The following is a 17,342-nucleotide window of genomic DNA, read 5'->3' as shown; positions in this document are numbered from 1 at the left end:
TACTGTAGTGTGAAAACATACTTAATCTTAGTACTTGAAGTATTTTAAACACTCATATGCATGAAGTTCTCAGCATCTGTTTATAGAATTAAAGATTTGTCTTAGAGCTCACAAGAGGAAAAAAGGGTCATTACTGACAGCTGAAATGCAGGGAGTTATAAAAGAGTTCAGCACATCCTGGGAACGGTGGTTAGTTTTGTGTAACTGGAGCATATGGTCGTATGTAATAGGAAGTGGTGGTATTTGTTGGGGACAGATTATAAAAGATCTCATATGAGAAATGTAGGCGGCTCTTGAAATAATCTAGAAATAATCTGGAATAATCTTGCAATGATCTAGAGCCTGATTTTAGCAGCAGCAGATTGGAGGGAATTTCCTAGACATTTCTGGGAATAGTGTCCATATTGGATGTGTGACGTGAAGGAGAGTGAATAATGGGAGATCCCTCTGTGGTTTCAGCTTGAAAAACTGGGTAGATTGTGACACTATTATTTGAGATAAAGAATATAGAAGGCTGACCAAAATTAGGAGACATTCTTTTGTTTTGTTTTGTTTTTTTCCAGATAGGGGATTTCAGGTACTTGAAGTATAGAACACGGTTATTATCTGCATAAAAATGAAGGTTGAGTATGTTTGGACCTTACTGTCCCTGAGACAATTTCAGTCTAGAATGGCACCAAGATTAAATTCCCTGAATACCAGGAGGAATTTTGAAGAGGAGTAGCATATTGCCACCTCTGCCCTAATATCACCCTTCTCTGCCTTCTTGAAAAATGTCAAAATAAACAAACAATATATATTTTGTTTTTGACGACAGAAAAAAAGTCTCTCTTTGTGCATCTCCAGAGCACCTAAAAAACAGTAAGAACTTTACGTCTGGGCTAAGAGAAATAATGGAATGAACATGCTTTTGTGAATATATCTGGGAATCCCGTCAAATAGAGTCCTTGTTACCAAATACTTAACTAAAGGATATAAACATCAAACAACATCATGAACATTCAAGTCCCAGACAAGTGCCTTTATTTTAGTTAAAGGCCAATCTGATAAATTAATTCTGAATCATATTGTGTGGACAAAGTTTCAACTGTTTGTTCATGATATCACTTTCCAGAAAGTTTACTTGGTGAGATTGTTTATAAAAACCATGCTTCTTTGTAAAGTTTGACTCACTTTTAAGTGCCCAAGACAAAGGAAATAATGTTTGAGGTATCACAAAAGGGTAGATCTCAATGCAAGGCAAGGAGCAAAAGCCCATTTGTATGTGACATATTTATATGTAAAAAAGACCTCTTTGTCTTAGAGGAATGTAATTGCTTTACATAATACCTTTGTATTATGCACAACGTATTTAATCTTTCCATGAGCATTTACTGACAACTTTATTAGCAACGGAAAATACAAGATGAACAAATTCTCTACCTTCTTGGCTAACTGACCGCTGTGTTTTCAACTTTTTCTTATGTAGTATGGATTCTAGTTTCCGTATCATTCTGCTTGTCCTACTCTGGACATATTCCATTTTCTTATCAGTGAACTCGAAATATAACTAGCAGATTGAATTTTAACCCTTCAGCCATTGACTGAGATAAGCTATAAATACTAAAAGGCTCAATTCTCCAGATCAAAGAGCTATTATGTCTGCTAATGAAATTTTATCTTACATTAAATTTTAAGGTTGGCATGCCTACTTTGGCTTCACATTGAGCTGATATTAAGCTTGTCACTTTTTAAAAATAAACTGTCAGTATAATTTCCCCATCTGCTTACTCAAGTGATCTTTGAAAATTTTAAGAAAAAACATGCTAACGAGAGGCCCTAAGATTTATTCCTATTAAGTTTCATCTTGTTGTAGCTCATTGTCTGAGCATGCCAGGACTTTATGAGTAGTTCTTCGGTCCTCTGATGCAGCGCCTATCCTAACAGCGTTGTGGCTTTGGAGACTTAACCAGCTTGGCTTCTTTATTCAGTGCAGTGACAAAATCCAGTTGTAAAAAGGACATGGGAGAACCCTCTTCTGTGTAACTATAGAGTTTTCTGCCTGTCATCTTCAGTGACTGATAAATTGCGTTCATCAACACTTTTCTGGATAATATTGTTCAGTTAAATATGATTTCAACTAATTGGACTATAGTATAGGCCACAGTTTTCAATCTTGTCCACAGGCTATGAGTGATGTACTGAAGGGGAGCAGAGTATGCCACCCCAAAATAAGCCACTTTGGCATGTTGATTATTTTTTATTCTTTATTTTTAAAATTTTATTGGCATATAGTTGATTTACAATGTTTTGTTAGTTTCAGGTGTAAAGTGGCTCAGTTATGCATATACATATATTCATTCTTTTTCAGATTCCTTCCTCATGTAGGTTATCACAGAATACTGAGTGGAGTTCCCTGTGCTATACAGTAGGTCCTTGTTAATTATCTATCTTATATTTAGTAGTGTGTATATGTTAATCCCAAGCTCCTGATTTATCCCTCCCTGCCACATTTTCCCTTTGGTAACCATAAGCTTCTTTTTGATATCTGTAAATCTGTTTCTCTTTTGTAAGTAAGTTCATTCGTATCATCTTTTTAAAAATTAGATTCCACATATGAGTGATATTATATGATATTTGTCTTTGTCTGACTTAGTATGAAAATGTCTAGGTCCATCCACGTTGCTGCAAATGGCATTATTTTGTTCTTTTTTATGGCTGAGTAATAGACCATTGATTATTTTAAAGTTACTTAAGAAACAACCAGTGCAAGATGGACACACTGACTTCCTTTGCCCCTCCCTGGAAGCATGAAATAAATCTCCCACGTGAAGGGTATCCTCCCTATACCAGGAGGTAGAAGGCATCCTTCTCACCAGAGATAGGGAATTTAGGGCCAAGAAAGTTGTATAAAAACACCTTGTTACTTCTTCACTAACTTGGTACCCCAAGCTCAAACCCCTTTTACTTGTCAGTTCCTCACAGATTTATTTTTTCCTTGTCTAAAAGGTGTAAAATCTGCCTGCTTGGGTCACTTTTTTTAGTCGCATTTTATAGATTCTGTACATACAAAATTAAATTTGTTTTTCTCCTGCTAATCTGTCTTATGTCAACTTAGTTATTAGACCAGCCAAAGAACCTAGAAGGGAAGAAGAAAAGTTTTCCTCCCCTACAGTACTTACATGAATTACTGAAAATTAAGATACTTTCCCAGTATTTGTAAGTTTCTTTTAATCTAGTCAATAATCCTATCTTATTACATGTTAGTCCATGAGAATTTATGCCTTATGCCTGTATATTTGTTTATACTGATGATCAACTTCTTAAGTTATTTATTAAATCATCTTTTTCACAGTGCTTTGTAGAATTTTCCTGGGGAATGATGTGAAATTTGGCAATATTTAATATCACAACTTTTTTTTATCCCCTTTTGAAAGAATACTATGGTGACATTGGTAAATCTAAAGTCACCCAACACTTCTCTCTATATCCAGGATTTTTTTAAAACAAAGATTACTGACAATATTTCTTCAATTGTGTCTGAAAGTTCCCTCAGTGTATTTTACTTTAACACATTTTAAGTATCTAAGGATGACTTACTGTATCTCATCTTCATTAGACTTCAGCTCTCACTTAATAAAGTTTTAAGAACTTTTCTGTGTTGCAGACCTTTCTCTTTGATTAAAAAATATTAGTAACGACAGAAAGGACACTGAAAATAAGACAAGTAGTTTGGTAACATTATGCCATCTACCTAAATGATTGTGCTTAGGCCATCTTTGGTCTTATTCCAATTTTTCTGTTTCCCTTATACTAAAATCATAAAAATGGAGTCTGGACCATGCTTTCATAGATCCTTGGTTCTGTGCTTTACTTCATAGCATTTAAAATTGTAATTTTCAAAATCTGAGCTCAACACAAAGCCTGCTTTGAAACTCATTTTGTTTCTTTAGAAGCTTTGCTCTGTCAATTCAGAATAATTTGTGACTATACTAATGTTAGAATGTTTCATCCCCATTGAATATTAGTTCATTGAAGAGTTTCTCACTATTAGATCATGTCCATTTTCTACAGGTATTTTGGAAGTGAGGGAGTCATGTTTGATTACAGTCATCTTTCCTACCTTTATAATTACTTCCTATGTCATTTTTACTTACAATTCATTCCAAATTTTGCTTATTGTTTGATTTTTCCAAACTAACCCATATACATGGTAAAAATTAAATAGTATTAAAGAATTTATAACATTTCATCTCATTCCCCACCATTTCCAATCCTGCTACTGACAAGCAAGCATTTTGTAAATTTCTTCTAGTGTTTCTTCTGGTGGTTCTACCTGTAACTATTAATAATATAAAAACATTTCTCGATTTATTAAACAAAATTTTGATTCTCCTACAAATGACTAAGAGTTAGTTAAAATTCAAATACCCCCATCTAGCTGTCTCATAATATTCTCAATTTTATTAGTTATATTATTACAGGCATACCTTGTTTTATTGGGCTTCACTTTCTTGCACTTCACATGTACTGTGTTTTTTACAAAATGATGGTTGTGGCAGCACTGCTTCGAGCAAGTCTATTTGTGCCATTTTTCAACCGTATTTGCTCACTGTGGGTCTATGTCATGTTTTAGTAATTCTCACAATATTTCAAACATTTTCATTGTTATGATATTTGCTTTATTGTGGTGGTTTGGAATTGAACCGCACTATTTCTAATGTATACCTCTATTTTAGTTCAGTCATTGCTTGTTTTTGTAATCTTGATCCATTAATTTCCGACAGTCTCTCCTTCAGTTGAAGGTACTAGCTCTCCTCACCTTCCTTACATCCACCTTCTAAATTCTGTCAGGTATAGCTTTATCTTTACAAAGGAAATACCAATGGTATACGTATGTATATATAGTTATATATATAGTTATGTATATGTAGTTATATATATAGTTATATATTGTGTAAGTTGATTCTTGAAACTCAATAAATAGCATGTAATGACAGCTATGTAACTACTGCCCAAGAAAGAACACTCTGGTCTAGGATACCATTTTAATCTCTTCATGTCCAATGTCACATACCCAGGACCACTAGAGAAGAATGCTGCTTAAATCCCAAACAAATGTACTTTTTATATACTTCTTAAGTTGCCTGAAATCATGCCTTATTTTATTTTGTTTCATAAATTCACCATGGCTTTTTAGTATAGTTCTATTTTTTTTTTAGAATTGTTCATTTTCCCTACATTTTTGTGGCTGAGAGAGTAAATATATGCATTCTTCAATATAACACTAAGAATATCCAGTTACCTATTATTTTATCTGTTAATTGGAATGTATCCCATTCTTTTAAAAGATATCCTTCTTGGAGTTCATTGTCTTAGAGATCTAATTTGAACCAATTTCTTTCTAGGCTTTTTACGAGCAAGTCATTCCAATGTTTGTTTCACTGCATTCCTAACGCAATTACAGTGCTTCTCTTCCTTGATCTTTACCCTTGTTTTGTGGAGGACAACCTCAAGAAATTTCCTCAGAAAGGGGACATCAAAAGTGAACAGTAGGGAGATTCCTTAAAAAACTAGAAAAAGAGTTACCATATTATCCAGAGATCCCACTTCTGGGCATAAATCTGGAGAAAACTGTAATTTGAAAAGATACATGCACCCCAATGTTCATAGCAGCACTGTTTACAGTAGCCAAGACATGAAAATAACCTAAATGTCCATTGACAGAGGAATGGATAAATAAGATGTGGTATATATACACAATGGAATATTACTCAGCCATAAAAAAGAATGAAATAATGGCACTTGCAGAAACGTGGATGACCCTAGAGATTATCCAACTAAGCGAAATAAGTCAGACAAAGACAGATATCATATGATACTGCTTATATGTGGAATTTAAAAAAATGATAGAAATGTACTCATTTACAAAACAGAAATAGACTCACAGACATAGAAAACAAACTTGTGGTTACCAAAGGGGAGCGGGGGAGGGATAAATTAGGAGCTTGGGATTAACAGATACATACTACTATATATAAAATAGATAAACAATGAAGACCTAACCTACTATATAGCACAGGGAACTATACTCAATATCTTATAATAACCTATAATGGAAAAGAGTCTAAAAAAGAAGATATATACATATATATGTATAACTGAATCACTTTGCTGTACACCTGAAACTAACACAACATTGTAAATCAACTATATTTCAAAAACAAATTTAAGTGCCAATATAAAATAAAAATTAAAAAAAGACTTTAAAAAAGTGAACTGTCATTGTAGCTTATATTATCTTTATTTTATACCCACAATTGAGTAACAGATTGATCAGGTATAGGACTATATGTTAATTGTTTATAAACCTACCATCAGTGGGATTTTGCTTATTTTGTAAGTTTGATATCCTCTCTCTTTCTCTGCCTCTGTCTTTCTCAGACTTAAATTTGTTTATTTTTAGTGTTATGAGATTTCACAAGAATGTATATCTGTGTGGATTTTTTTGGCACCCATCTTTCTATGAATTGTACGGCTCCTTTTTATTTTATTTGTATGTTTTAACCAAACCAAATAGTTTATGGTGTTTTTTATCTTTCTCTTCACTGTTTTTGGTGTTGCCATTTTCATTTTCATAACTATAATTGACTTTGGTGTAAAATTCTTTGAGTTTTGATAAAAGTGTAAACAAGACAAGATACTAAATGGTTCCGTTATCCCCAAATATTCCCTGTGCTGCCTCTTTGCAGCCAACTCCTCCCCCTCTCCTCAATTCCTGGTAACTTCTGATGTGTTCACATTTCCTATAGATTTGTCAGGTAAATAGAATCATACAATATGTAGAGTTTGAATCTAGCTTCTCTCACTTAGTTTAACGTCATTGGGATTCATTTGTGTTGCGTGTATCACGAGTTCGTTCTATTACTGAGCACTATTCCTCTATATGGATGTACCACAGTTTGCTTATCCTTTCACCAGCTAAAGAACATTGGTTTATTTTTATTTTGGACAATTATGAATATAGCCAATAAGCATTCACATATTAGCTATGGTGTGAACATAGGTTTTCATTTTATTTGGATAAATACTTAGGATGAGGGTTGCTCTGTACATGGCAAGTGTATGTTTGAATATATAAGAAACCACTACACACTTCTCTGAAGTGCTGTAACATTTTGCATTTCTACCAGCCACACATGAAAGTTCCACTTGTTCCACATCCTCATTATCATTTGGTATTGTGCATTGTTCTTGGTCCTTGGCATTTTGGTGGTATCACATTGTGTTTTTAATTTTCATTTCCCTTATGAATAATGATATTGAAATTTTATTTATGGGTGAATTTACCATCTGTATATCTTCTTTAGTGAAGGGTCTGTTCAAATATTTTATACAGTTTGTAATCGGGTTGTTTCTTTTCTTATTGAGTTTTAAGTGTTCGGCAGGCATTTTAGATACAGTTCCTTGGTCAGATATGTGATGTGCAAAAAATCTTTTCTAGGCTCTGTCTTTTGTTTTCATTCACATGATAGTGTTGTTTACAGAGCAAAAGTTTTAAACTTTGATGAAGTAAAGTGTGTGTGTGTGTGTGGGTGTGTGTATATATATATGTGGATTGTGCTTTTGGTGTCATAACTAAGAATTCTTCACATAACTCCAGGTCCCAAAGACTTTCTCCTCTGTTTTTGTCTAGAATTTTTATAGTTTTAGGTTTTATAGTTAGTTCTGTGATTCATTTTGAGTTCATTGTTACGTGTGGTGTGAAGCATATAACAAACTTTTGAGGGTTTGGTTTTTTGTTTGTTTTTTTGCCTGTGAACATCTACATTAAGTCCTTTAACAGGACTCATTTGGGAGTCAGTGCTCTACTGTCTTCTTCAAGGGTTGCCATTTTAGAAGGGCAGTGCCAATCTTAGTCTAAGACATGTTTCTTTTTTTCTCCAGAGAATACTGAGATTCTTCTTTTACCAACAGTGTTTTAAGATTTTATGATGATATACCCTAGTTTGAGACTTTCTAGTCAATGTACTTGTTGGGGACATCAATACAAATGATAACTCAACCAAGAAATGTTGGCAGATGAAATGGATTCCAGGAAGCTCTGGGTCAGCATATGCAAAAGTATTAGGAGCAAAGAAGGGAAGAGGCAACAAACAAGGGAGATGAAAATAAGATGGATGGTTAACCTGGCACTTGGGGCAGCTGTGCTAGACAATAAACTTCCCAGAAGAAAACACCTAGGCTCTTCTCAAAAGAATTGGACCACATGCTATAGGAGAATTCAAGCAGCTTATCTGCGTGTTAGTGACGTAGGAACCATTACTCTTTATTCCAGAATTTTGCAGAGTGGGGGAAAGTGTTGTGCAGAACCCAATCAAATGGTCATTTCCTGACTGTCGTAAGCTCTAGTCATCTGGGGATGTGGTTAATGTAGGGTGGTGAGAGAACAACAGGTAAATGTAGTAGAATAACTGGGCAGCAGTAAGGACCAACTGTGCTTAGTGGTCTTCAGCATCTTCAGAGATGGGGCAGCATGGCTGTGTGTCCATCTCTAGACTCATACATCTGCCCAGTGTGGGTACAGAGTAGGTGGAAGGTGGGAGTTTTGCCCAGAGCCATTACGTATACTAACTTATGAAATCTCACAATCATCCATTGCCATCATCTACTTAGTTCTCATCACAAAGCTTTCACTCCAGTTATTACCCAATCCCCATTTCAGGATTTCCTCAAAGCCAGTGCTTTTCAAACACAAGGATCTAGAACTCTTCACGAATGAATAGCCCTCTTATCTGTCAATGCCTTTTGTGCCCTCGTCCCTCACTTGATTATCTTCTTATGTCATGGATCCCCTTCTGAAGAGAAAGGAAAAGAATATGGTAAATAACCACTGCCTCCGAGGTGAGGATACCTACTAGACATGTCTAGTTGGACTGGCCAATGGAAAACTCTTTAAGACCATGTCTCCAGCAACGTTTGAAACACACCAGCAATCATGCAGAAGAGCAAGGTCCTGGAAGAAGCCAGCTCCATCTCCAACCTGCCAAAGGCACCAAGGTTGACAGACTGATTATCTGAGGAGGGGCCACTCAAAGACAAGTGGCCTCCAATAGTTCACTGATGCCTGAGTGCCATTTGAGGAATACTAAAAGCAGAAATAGATGAGAGGCTAGATGGTGCCCCAGGATACGTGGCCTCCTTTGCACTCTGGTAGACCACTTGACCTCTAATATGTAGATGACTAAACCCTTGACCCTTGATTCTCTTTCTCAACTTCTATAAAGAGACTGTGGGCTGGAGCTGGACTGCAAAATATTTGCTGTTGGTCTCTGGGGAGATGAGTACTGAAAATGAGTAAACATTTAAAAACTCTTCTAGAAATGTAACATTGCTGTGACCTTTGAGCACATTTTGTATTTTATAAATGTATTGGTTCTTGACAGATTAGGATTTTTAAAAATTAAATCTGGTCTTTCTGAAATTCTGCTCCATGGAACATAATACACATAAAAAATTAGTGCATTTCTCAGGCTATTGTAAATGTGAAATAATGCTCTTTTATACTTTCTCCAAGAATATTTTTTAACTTTAATATTCCCACCCTCACCCTCTCCCAAAAAAAGGCAAAAAAAGGAAAAATATTCTGCCAAAATGACAAGCTCTTTAAAATGACCAAATCTGTTACATTTTTTCCTTAAGCTAAAGTATGACCGCCAGTCAGAAATGGGCTTCCCTCTGGTGGGTGTCATGTTTCAGTCCTACCAGGATCATGTCAGGAGTGAGAAGGTCTTCGAAACTCCCCCGTTTCTTCGTTTTATTCTTCCAATTCTCCATTTTATATTTCCCTGCAATTTCCTGTTATTGATTTCAAGAGCAAGCAAGTTGAATATTTTGCAGGACTTTATTTAAATAGAAGCAACCCTGGGGACTTCCCTGGTGGTCCAGTGGTTAAGACTCTGCACTTCCGCTGCAGGGGGCACGGTTTGATCCCTGGTTGGGGAACTAAGATCCTGCATGCCGCGAGGCATGGCAGATAGGTAGGTAGGTAGGTAGATAGTTAGATAGATAGATAGATAGATAGATAGATAGATAGATAGATAGATAGATAGATAGAAAGAAAGAAACAACCCTAAAGAATGTTACTTTCTAAAAATTTGATTTCTCTCTTCTTTTGTTACTACCCTCCACAATATCTGATTCTTTTTTAGTGTCCCTCGTTGTTGACCAAAACATCCCAGCGGCTCCCTGTTGCTAGCTCCATCAAAGCTCACTGCGTCTTGCTCACAGAAGCTGAGTTGGTGGCCTTCCTTGCACTGTGCTGAGTGCGTGTGCGCACTTTCGCACCTCCACAACTTGACCCTCTTGTTGCCCAGGGGTGTGAAACGTTGAGCACTGCCCTGCAAAGCAGACTCAAAGGTGTTATGTTGTGAAATAAAATTTGAAGAGCTGAGCTTTGAAACAGAACATACTCACATCTCTACCTGAAATCTCTTTCCGAATGCCTGCACAGTATCAGGAAGTCCAAGATGAGAGCTGTGCTGACGTCTACATTCTACCAGCTCTAATGAGGTGGTAATTTTTGTGACCACCTCATTATTCTTCACTTGACTGTTATCAACAGTCAAAAAAGAAAAAAGAAAAGAAAAAAAGAAAAGAAAAAGAATTGGCTGAAATATCAGGAGACTCTGTTTTAATTTCACACCGGTGAAGAACATAAATCTATGCTGCTCATTCCAGACTTGATAGGAACAGGTGTCTGAGTTTCAAAACTAAATAGTCAAGGGGACAGCAAAGCAGCACATAAGGGATGGGATACTCTTTACAAGTGTAATGCACTTACTTCATTGGTCTTTTTAAGCAGAAACTTTTCCATGGGGAAAAATTCCTCTATTTATCACAGGACTAATTAAGTGAAAATTACCAAATTTCCAGTAAACTAGCAACATTTATCTAGCACCTACTTCATATAGATTATCATCTTAGCACTCAGAGGGAGGCTTCCCTACTAAATTTAATTACTCCTTTTTTTTTTTTTAACAGTGATAAAATATACTTTTATTTACTTCATTGAGTAAGAGGGTCGTAAAAAAAATTATTGCTAAAGTAGATACCAGGCAAACAGAACAGTGCTTTAGAAGCCCAGTTACCTTGGAGTTTATTTAAACTAAGAGAAAAAGGTCATAATGTTTTCATGCAATACATACTTCGTTCTTTAAATAACAATTGTGACAAATAGCAGAAAGAATTAAGGAATGCTGTTTTTGTAATCCATACAAAACACCAACATTTTGGGTTATACATAATTCAAAGAAATGTCCCAAACACTTTTCAAAATTCTGTAGTAGCCAATACATAGAGGCATGCCTTAGGTGGCCATAGGAATGCACTTTAGAAAATAAAGAAAAAAATCACACTGGAACTACTCAATATCTTCAAAATCACTGAGCAAGAAAAGCAACAATGAACTTCCATACTGATTTTACATAACTTCTATACAGTACCTTGACTTAAATCCAAGAGCAAAAGTTAAGGCTCTCCTCCTCTATTTTTGGTAAACAACTGCATGGTAAACTTAGATGAGTTTTCCCCCGGATTTTACCTGGGAGTGGCCTTTAAAATTTTTTTATTTAAAAGAGGGCAGGTTTGGCACTTTTATACTGATTTCACCAATGTTAATATTTCTTGGGATCTCAGGAAGATTCATATTCTTTACAGCTGATACAGCATGGGCTGGAGCTCCCGCTAAGTCAGCCTCAGATTTCTCCAGTTTATTTTGTGCATCAGTTTGTGTAACAATCTCATCATGTTGGTCTCCAATACCATTCCCCCCATCACCATTTCTGCAAGAATATTGTGAACCTTGTCTACATGGAAAATTAAGTCCAGTTCACAGACGTTTTCAAAACACTTGTCTAATGTTTCCACAAATACTTGAATTACATCTAAAATGCCAAGTTCACTTTCTGAAGAATCCACCCAGAAGACAAAACATAATGTTGCATGATGTCTATAAATCAGTTTGTTGTCAGATCCTCCAATTAATAATCCTCCTTCTAGGAAATTACGTTTTCATCTCTCTTAGATACCAAATGGAATGTCTCCCTGATGATTTGCTGTTGCGTATCTTCACTGTAGGGCTGGTAGAACTTGGAGAGCCGTGGCTTCCCGTGGTTGTTAAAGCAGAGGATCGCCTTCATCATGGCTGAGCCGGGCCGACCGGGTGGGAGCTGGGGGCCAGGGCGGGGGCGGGCGCTCGAGCCTCGCCTCGGGATCTCGCTGGCGATCCTTCCCCACCCGCCCCCTCCCGCATACACACGCTAATTACTCCTTTTTGCCAAAGCAATGCTTTTATAGATTTAGCATACATATAAAATCATGTCTTATATCGTATTAACTGTTTCTGTTTCTCGTTCTCTCACTAGACTGAAAATTCCTTGAGGGCAAAGATTAAGTCTTAAACTTCTGTGTAACCCCCTCGGCATCTATCACAATGCTTTCTGCATACGAGATGTTCAAAAGATGCTTGATGAAATAAAATATTGGAGGAATAATAGACTGGTTCCCTGTGTGGGGTTCATCTGGGGGACATGACCAAAGTTGGAAGACAGGATTCATTATTAATTAACTCATGTGGTCATTCCAAAAAAATTTACTTTGTACCTGCTGTGTGCCAGCATTCTTTAAGATGCCAGGGATAGAGTTACAAAAGAGATGTAGATCGTGTAGTCAATGCCCTCATGAAGTTTACACTTGAGTTTGGGCCCAAGAGTGGATTGCCTTACTTCTGGCACTGCATCTGATGTAATTGTGCCATGAGTAGTTATGTTCTCCCCTTCCCACCCTAAATTCCTGACAATTATACACCTGCCCCCAGGGTTCCCATGATTCTTGTTTGCTTGCTGACAGATGTGAAAGTAAAAGTATCTGATTGCCATTCATATTCTCTGTACCCCTATTAAAACAAAGAGCCAGAGATTCTCATAACTAGCTCACGCTTCCTGGCGTCAGGTATTCTCCAAGATTTGCTGATTTTGCCTCCCCTAATTGCATAGGGACCAGAGTTAGAGGTCATGGAGGAAGTCCTGACACCATTCAGTCAAGGCTGTGCAGTCTAGGAGAAAAGACTGAAAGGGCTTTAGAGCCTAGGAAGCTGGGTCCGATCTGGACCAAAATGCATATTCGATACATGGCCTGATGCAAATATCTTAGCTTTTATGAGCTTCACTTTTCTCACTTGTGCCTAGAAAATAAAGATGCTCACAAAGCAAAAGGAATTATGAACATTGTAGGATAAAAAGAGTCTAATTCTGAGCATTAAAATTGGTACCATTTCAAATCAGGCCATAAAGGGGAAACACCCATCTGATTCCTCTGACGGGTATAGCAGTTTTTAGAGAAGCCACTAGACTATCTATGAATAAAAGACTAATTTGTTACCTTTTCTTCCATTGGTATAAAGGACACTCCTCCATTGCCCTGTGGTTGTCACAACCACGTTGTCACTTAACTGGATGGCAAGAATAATGAATTAGCAATCTGTCTTGGCTTGGGTTCCCCAGTAAGCAGAGACTGAAACAAGTACTTCAGTGCAGGTAATTTGTTTGGGGTTAACACAATGTGCGGCAGTGAAGAACTACAGAGACTAAAAAAAAAGGGGGAAAAAAACTTACATAAGTGTTCATTCTGGATTCATTATTAAGGTGTACAAAAAGGTCTTACTTCTGCCAGGACTAAGAATGTTATCTCCCAGAATAATCCATCTAAAGAACAGGAAGCAAGAGCTCCCAACCCTCACTGATCAAGGGTTGACTCAGGGCAACCCTGTATTTCCAAGATGCCTATGAAGTTAGGATGAACAAGTGCCCATGAGTATCTGGTAGCTTTGGAGAACCACTAGGGTAGAAGGCAAAGATGCCCAGTCTGTGCTAATACAAGATGCTGTCAATGAAAAGTGAATCACATCTTCTTCATGGAACTCTCCACCTGAGCTGTGGCTGGAATCAAAGTTATGGCCAAGAGGATATAAGTTGGCATACTAGATGCATCTCCTGTACCATCAGAACAGAACAAGAGATTTCTGTGGAAGAACATGACTTTGGGACAACCTGACACATAAAAACACATATTTGCCACCTATGAAGTTTTAAGGCCTTATATTAGACATAAAATCCCAAATAAGCTGGCTGCGCATATTAGTTCTTTGTGTTTCAATATTTCTCTTCTTTGAAATTCATATATGTATAAATAATTTTTATCTATGTCTAAATGACTATACTGATAAGTTTTGCCATATACTTACAGAAGAAATAATATCATTTCTACACAAAAAATCTCAGAAAATTGAAACTCAACTCACCTTATGAGGCTGGTATTACTCTGATATCATAACCAGAAAAGACATACAAAGAAAATTACAGACTAATATACCTCATGAATATAAAATTTTGAAAATTAATGAAATTTTAGCAAATTGAATCCAGCAATATTACAATAGGATCATAAATCATGACCAAATCAAGTTTTTCACTGGAAAGCAGCATTGGTTTAACATTGCAAAATCAGTGTAATTCACTATTAATTGAGTTAAGAAAGGTGGGAAATGTGATCATCTCAGCTGATTCAGAGAAAACATCTGATAAAATACAGCATCCATTACTTATAAAAATTCTCACCAAGCTAGAAATTGCAGGAATATTACTTAACCTTATAAAAAGCATCTATGAAAATACTATACCAACATCACAATCAATGACGAAGGAATTAATATTTCTGTGCTAAGTTCAGGACTGCAAGAAGAATGTCCTCTCTCACCACATATATTTAATGTTGTACTGGAGTTTCTAGCCAAGGACACAAGACAAGAAAAAGAAATAAAAGGAATCAAGATTACAGGAGAAGTAAAACTGTATTTATTCACAGATGACATCGTTACCTATTTAGAAAATCCTTTGGAATATACAAAAAGTTATTAAAACTAATAAGTGAGTTTAGCAAGTTTGCAGGATAGAAGATTAATATACAGATGTCAACTGTATTTCTATATACTTTCAATGAACAATTAGAAATTGATATCAAAAGAGTACCATTTTAATAGTATCAAAAATATGAAATGCTTCAGATAAATTTAAAAATAGATATCAAAATTTGTGTGCTGAAAACTACAGAACATTGCTGAGAGAAACTAAAGACCTAAGTAAATGGAGAACTATATGGTGTTCATGTTAGGATGTAATTTATGCCCAAGTTGACCTTTACATTCAAAGAGATCTTAACTGAAATCCCAGCAGTCTTTTTTGTAGAAGCTGATACTTTGACTCTAAAATTCATATGGAAGAGCAAAATACAAAGAATAGCAAAATAGCTTTTTAAAAAATGAACAAAGTTGAAGGATTCACACAACCTAACTTCAAGATTTATAGTAAAGCCATGGTAATCAAGGCAGTGCGGTATTGGCATAAAGACAGACACACAGATCAATGTAACAGAATACAAAATCCAGAAATAGACGCACACATGTATGGTCAATTCATTTTTGAAAAAGTTGCAGAGGTAACATGGTGGAGAGAGGATCGATTATTCTTTCAACAAATGACACTGAAGCAAGTGCATATGTGTATGGAAAAAATACACTTTGATCCTCATACTATATACAAAAACTGACTCAAAATGCATCATAGGTCTCAGTATAAAATCTAAAACTGTAAGAATTCTTGACTAAAACAAAGGGGGAAAACCTTTGTGACCTTCGTTTAAGCAAAGATTTCTTTTTCATATAAATTTATTTATTTATTTATTTATTTATTGGCTGCGTTAGGTCTTCATTGCTGCTCGCAGGCTTTCTCTAGTTGCGGCGAGTGGGGGCCACTCTTCCTTGCAGTGCATGGGCTTCTCATTGCAGTGGCTTCTCTTGTTGTGGAGCACGGGCTCTAGGAGCTCCAGCTTCAGTAGTTGTGGCACATGGGCTCAGTAGTTGTGGCTTGTGGACTCTAGAGCGCAGGCTCAGTAGTTGTGGCACACGGGCTTAGTTGCTCCGCGGCATGTGGGATCTTCCTGGATTGGCAGGGAAGCCATTGTGTCCCCTGCACTGGCAGGCGGATTCTTAACCACTGTGCCACCAGGGAAGCCCAAGCAAAGATTTCTTAGATCTAACATCAAGTGCATGATCCATAAATGAAAAAAATAATAAACTTTATTTCATAGAAATTAATGACTTCTCCTCTTGCAAAGACACTGTTTAGAATGAAAAGACAAGCCACAGTTTAGGAGAAAATATTTGCAAGCAACATATAAAGGACTAGTGCCCACAATATATAAAGAACTCTCGAAACTGAATAATAAAAAACCAAACAACCAATTAAAAATAGGCAAAAATTTAAAGATATGTTACTAAAGAAGACATTTGAATGGCAAATAAGCACATTAAAAATATGTTCGACATCTATAGATAAATGCAAATTAAAGCCACACCACAAGGGAATAACTCTACACATGGATTAGAATGCCTAAAACTAAAAAGATTGACCATACCAAGTATTAGTGAGGATGTGGAGGAATTTGAATTCTCATACACTTACGGTAGAAATGTAAAATGGTCCAAAAATGTTGGAAACAGTATGATGGTTTCTTGAAAATTAAAGACACACTTAACATATGATCAGTGATCACTCTCCTGTATATTTATCCAGAGAACATGTTCATACAAAGCATATGTCCAAGCAAAGACTTGCACATAAGTGTTCATAAAAGATTATTTTGTAATAGCCAAAAAGTGGAGAAAAATATACATCAAGATGAGAATGGATAACCAAATTGTGGTATGTACACACAATGGAACACTACTCAGGAATAAAAAGGAGCAAGTTAGCGCTAACAGTAAAGACAACAGCACAGATGACTCTCAGATACACTATAGTGAGTGAAATAAGCCAGAGGAGGAAAAATACATACTATATGCTTCCATTTCTACAAAATTTTAGAAATCATCTATTATTAGAACAGAAAGAGTGGGTTTGATAACTGGTAGGAGGGAGATTTTGGAGAGGACGCATATGTTCATTATCTTGATTATGGTGATGGTTTCATGATGGTCTCACATACTGATACATTCCACATACACGTGAGTGTACACAGACATACATATGTAAAAATTTACCAAATCATGTAATTTAACGTGCAGTTTATTGTATATTAATTATATTTCAACAAAGCTGTTTAATATAACTGCATCATTTTCTTCCATCTTAAACATTGTATACAAATCAAATTTCCTTTTCCTTTCTAACTCAGGATAATTGTTTGGTATATTAACTGCATTTTTGAACCAAAGTGTACAAATAATGTCAGTATCTGTTAGTTAATTA

The 17,342-nt window shown here is 36.1% G+C and overlaps 1 long non-coding RNA gene and 1 pseudogene across 2 annotated transcripts in view; both read right to left on the bottom strand.

Annotated features, from left to right (window-relative positions):
• The window catches only part of LOC309610605, a 716,737-nt gene that overhangs the window by 688,041 nt on the left and 11,354 nt on the right, over nucleotides 1–17,342 (bottom strand). The gene's annotated exons all lie outside the window — the stretch shown is intronic.
• LOC309610553 (AP-3 complex subunit sigma-1 pseudogene) lies at nucleotides 889–17,134 on the bottom strand (annotated as a pseudogene). Its single transcript has one exon. The product of its transcript is annotated as an AP-3 complex subunit sigma-1 pseudogene (transcript).

This window comes from Balaenoptera borealis (genome assembly GCF_965194805.1).
Source record: "Balaenoptera borealis genome assembly, chromosome: 14".
Lineage (NCBI taxonomy): Eukaryota > Metazoa > Chordata > Mammalia > Artiodactyla > Balaenopteridae > Balaenoptera > Balaenoptera borealis.
The sequence above is the reverse complement of the archived record's forward strand: the minus strand, read 5'-3'. Positions and strand labels throughout refer to the sequence as shown.